This window comes from Pteropus vampyrus, unplaced genomic scaffold (genome assembly GCF_000151845.1).
Source record: "Pteropus vampyrus isolate Shadow unplaced genomic scaffold, Pvam_2.0 Scaffold110, whole genome shotgun sequence".
Taxonomy (NCBI): Eukaryota; Metazoa; Chordata; class Mammalia; order Chiroptera; family Pteropodidae; genus Pteropus; species Pteropus vampyrus.
The window spans coordinates 4,402,677-4,407,395 of NW_011888891.1; the positions used below are offsets into that span (position 1 = coordinate 4,402,677).

The window sequence follows — 4,719 nt, forward strand, 5'->3', positions numbered from 1 at the left end:
CCTTGTCAGTTTACAATCCCCTACAGCACCTTATCTTCCTAGGTGGTCTCCCATCCAAGTACTAACCAGGCCCGACCCTGCTTAGCTTCCGAGATCAGACGGGATTGGGCTTGTTCAGGGTGGCATGGCCGTAGACTTATATGTTTTGAGTCACCACATGGTTATACCTAATTTATAAATAAGGATGTGTGGGTGCTTTCTTCCATGATCTCTTGCATATTTGAAAAATTCTATCTTGCCACCCTTACACTTGAAGGAAAAATTGTTTTACTCATTACTTTCTAACAGTGGATATTAAAGAACCATTGTTTTTCCCATGTAGATAAATTTGGGGGGTGGGGAGAGTCAGTGATGCTGGCTTTCATTGAATTCCTTCTTTATACTTGAAATCTGATAACTTTATTGGGATACATCTTAGAGTTGGTTGTTCTGTGATGCAATACATCATTTAAATCCATATAGATTCTAGATTTTTTTATTTCAGGAAAATTTCTTAGGTATTTTCAAATATTTTTTCTTCTGATTGTTCTGCTCTCATTTTTTTCTAAGACTAATTCAAGAACTTGATCTCTTTATTAGTCTATCTTCTACTAACATACCAGCAATTACTCTATCATTGCTTTTAACTCATGATTTGTTAATATGTTTTGATTTGCATGTTTTTATTTTGAGTCTGTCTTCTGTGTCTTTATGTTTTTTAATTGGTGTCTATTTAAACATTTTGCTATTTTGAAACTGGATTTTACTTCTTTGATGGATTTATATTGTTCTTCAACTTCTCTTCTGAACTTTTCCTGCTCACTATCAACCAATTCTATTGTCCTTTAATCTCTTATTCTCTTTTACCTTTTTATTATCTCTTTCTTCAAAAGCCTATATTTATTTAGTTGGTGTCAATAAAAAAGTACTTATATAAATTTTTCTTATTTGATGAAATAATTATATTTAGAAATTTGTTCTTCATCTATATTGGTATGTGATCTCTCTCTCTCTCTTCTCTCTCTTTCTCTCTCTCTCTCTCGCACGTGTTATTGTCTAAGTATAGATCACATGCTGGTTTGTTCCTGATACTTCCTCATCATTGGATGGGGGCCCATTCATCTGGGAGAACCATTTAGAAGAGAACAGTGTTGGGATCGATGAGAGGCAGTGGGGTGGGCTGGTTGGTAGCCTCTATTCAGGAGCGTTGTCTCACATCCCTTCTCACTCAATATGCTGCCTCCTCAGCCTAGAAACACAGCTATTCAGCTTTTAGTATTGTCCCTTTAGGGTAAAAATAAGATAAGAAAGATACACAAGGAAGACTTCTATGTAACAGGTGTTCTCTATAGTGATTTATCTTGTTTAAATTGGCATTAATCAAGAGCTGCAAACCTGTTGTCACTTGTGTTCTCTCCTCTTTCTCCCATACTTCCAGTGTGTCTCTTTCAGAGGGGACTCATCTGTGCACTGCATCTCTCCCTGTTCCTTCTGCCAACCTGAAATGTGAAATGCATTCAGGGCTGCTCCCGGGGTCCTCTCACAACCATAGGCATTGAAAATTTTTGTCAGCAATCATTGCATGGACCTTTGTACCAACTGCTGTTTGAGAACTCTGCATCCTAACACATTATCTGTAAAGGTAGGTATTTTTTCTTGGAAGCTTTTATTTTTATTAAAAATTTTTCTCTGGGAACTTATGGGTGATTTTTTTTGCCCCTGAGTTTTGTTGTAGATGATGTTTTCTTTTTCTTTGCATTTTAGTCTTTTTGTAGTTTTTCATGGATTTCAGAGAGGGAAATAAATAAAGTGACCTTTACGCCAATATTTTAAGATAGAAGTCCCTTAAAATTTAGCTCTAATTTTTAAAGTATAAAATAAAAAATGTCAACCTTTGCATTTTATATTATCTCACAGTTAGAAGAGCTATTCATAGCTGATGTGATCCTCAAAATAGCAATCTTTGGTATAGGCATAATATTTCCCCCTTTTTATGTGGCAACTGAGTCTCAGGTTAGAGGATGATAGTTGTATACATTTGCCCTGGTAGTGTTCGCTTTTTCCTTGGCAAAAATGTTCCTTCCTCATGTTACGTTGTTTTGGTGTGATGTCAGTCATAGGGACTTCAAGGGAAATGGACACATGACCCAAGGCAAATAATCTCCTGGGGATTAGATTCCATATGGCCATCACAAAATAGAAAAGGTGGACTATTGGCTAAACCTGGAGAGACTGTCTATAAGTCACTGCTACTGAGATTCCCAGAGGGGTCTTGCTTCCTGTCCCTCTCAAGGCCAGGTTGTTTGACTGTTTATTCGAATTTGTGAGCTATGTATGTCGTCTAATGAATTCTCTTCTTTTGTTTATATATACAAGAGTAGGTTCCTGCTGCTTGCTCTCAAGTATCCTAATTTGTACATTCATGGGGATCCTGGAATCTGCCCAAAGTACGCTGCAGGAAGTGCCAGAGCTGGAGTTTGAACCCAGATTTTTTGAGGCAAATTAAATACACAATAATCATGTCATAACTTAGGACTGGGATAGGTATAACCTAAATATTATTTCAGGATAATCGAACAGGGACAGCAGAGGAACAAGAACCTGGGTCTCCATTAGGGTGGAGCAGGCAGATAGGGAACTCTCTAAACTGCAGATACCGAGGGAAGACTCAAAAGCCTAGTATCCAAGAAGCGAGGCAAAATTGGAATATAATTCAAGGAAAAGAAGCATTTTGGGGTCAAAATATTGTGTGTGTGTGTGTGTGTGTGTGTGTGTGTGTGTGTGGTGGGGTAGAAGAGGGAGTAAAGAGTGAGGAGGCAGTGCCACTCCAAGTGGGCAAGGTCCCCGTAGCCACAAATATGAGAAACAGGCAGGAAGACAGTTGTCATCAGAGCTTCAAAAAGAGCAGCAGAGGCCCTGCCACTGGCCTGTGATTCAAGGGGAGGACTCCTTTCTCTACCTCTTCATTGACCTTCAAGAGCAGCAGGATAGCATGGGCTTAGGAGTTAGACATATACCTGAGTTCGAATTCCAGCTGCAGAAATTATTCCTTATGTGACTTAGCAAGTTTCTTACCCTCTCTATGTCTCAGTTTTCTCAACTGTAAATGGAGGATAATTGTATCTACCTCACAGAGCTGTTGGAGTCAGGGATGGAACACAAAAGTTGTCTAAGTGCTCTGTCTGGCAGATTATGGGAACTCAGTGAGAGGTAGTTATTATTCTTATTAGCGATAGAATTAAGCCAATATATCTTGTCTCTCCCCACTCCAGTTCATCCTCTCACTCTGCTGGTTTTTTTCCCTAAACGCAGACCTGGCTGTGCCAATTGCTGATTTACAATTTGTCCACACATCCCCAGGATGTCCCTGTCTCCCTTCCCAGTCTCACCACCTACCATCACTCTTTTTTCTCAGACATGTGAAACTTCCCTTTATTTCCAGTGTATGTAAGGTACTTTTAAGTTTCCTGGCTTTTCTGTGTCATGCTCCCTCTTCGCCGATGCCCTTTGCTTTTTCCCACTTGACTCCCCTCTTCCTCCCCTATCAATCTTCCACTCAATTGTCATCTCCTGCCTGAGTCTCTTTCTGTCCCCTCTGATTTAGATGTGCTCTTTTGTGTCTGTAGCACTTTGCACATATCCCGACTGCAGCAATTTCAAAGACTGAGAAGTAGTAATTATTTCTTTATTATTTGTTCAGCCACTGTAAATATCACTTATTGGGAACCCCCTCTGTGACTGAGCTCCTCTTAGGTGTTTTCAAACACCTCTTATTTATTGCCACAATAATTTTTTCAGTTGAATGACATTCTCTCAGAGGCTGAGAGGGATTAAATACCTTATTTGAAATCACACAGTCAATTAGTAGTGAATCCAGATTCTCTCTCGTTCCAAAGCCCAAGCTTCAGCCAGCATCTGAGAAGAATAAAATGAGCAACATTACTAAACGGAAGTATTTGAATTCTAGGCAAAAGAAAAAAAATCAACATTTTGGTTAATCCACCCTGATTCAGGTATGTATATAATTTACATCATGCTTTTTGAAAATCAATCCCAGACAAATGGCATCATGCTTTTCATTTGGAGCCATTGGAGAGAGAATTGAGAATGCATTTACTCATGCCTATGCCCATCCAGATATATTTATTTCTGAGGAAGTGTTAAAGACAAATGTGTCTGATGTCCCAGCCATTTTGGCACTGTCCTGCATGGTCCCATCTCTACCTGGCTTGTAGAAAAACAGACTGTCTACACTATTAGGTATCATTTCCTCTATACTTTTCTACTGGAGCCCATGTATCATCAAAACACCCCACTGAGGCTGAACTTACCCAGTTCATTTAAATGGAGATTAGCCCTGTCATATTTATTGAGCACCTACTATGTACTGAGCATTGCAGGTTGCAACAGACCCTCTGCCAAGTGGGTAATAGAATTTAGCACAGCACTCCTTGTACCTCTAGACTGTAAAGCATGTAAACAGATGGTCAAGTAACTATCACCCTTCTCTGAGGCTGGCTTGCCTGGATTTCTTCTTATGCTATTATCTCCTTCAACTGAGGGCTCTGATGACATTATTACTTCAATGACAGTAACATTTGCCAAATTATCTTTATCTCCCAGAACCTCTCCTTGTGGTGTACCTTATTTGTATTCGGGACAATGTATAATGAACTCATACAGAGAAAAAAGGGCTTCTTGAGCTTACAAAAATGCCTACCAACTGCCTTGCGTATAGCC

General features: G+C 39.4%; 1 pseudogene; it reads right to left on the reverse strand.

Moving 5' to 3' along the window:
* Nucleotides 1–17: 17 nt before the first annotated feature.
* Nucleotides 18–136, reverse strand: LOC111743278 (annotated as a pseudogene).
* Between the last annotated feature and the right edge of the window lie 4,583 nt (nucleotides 137–4,719).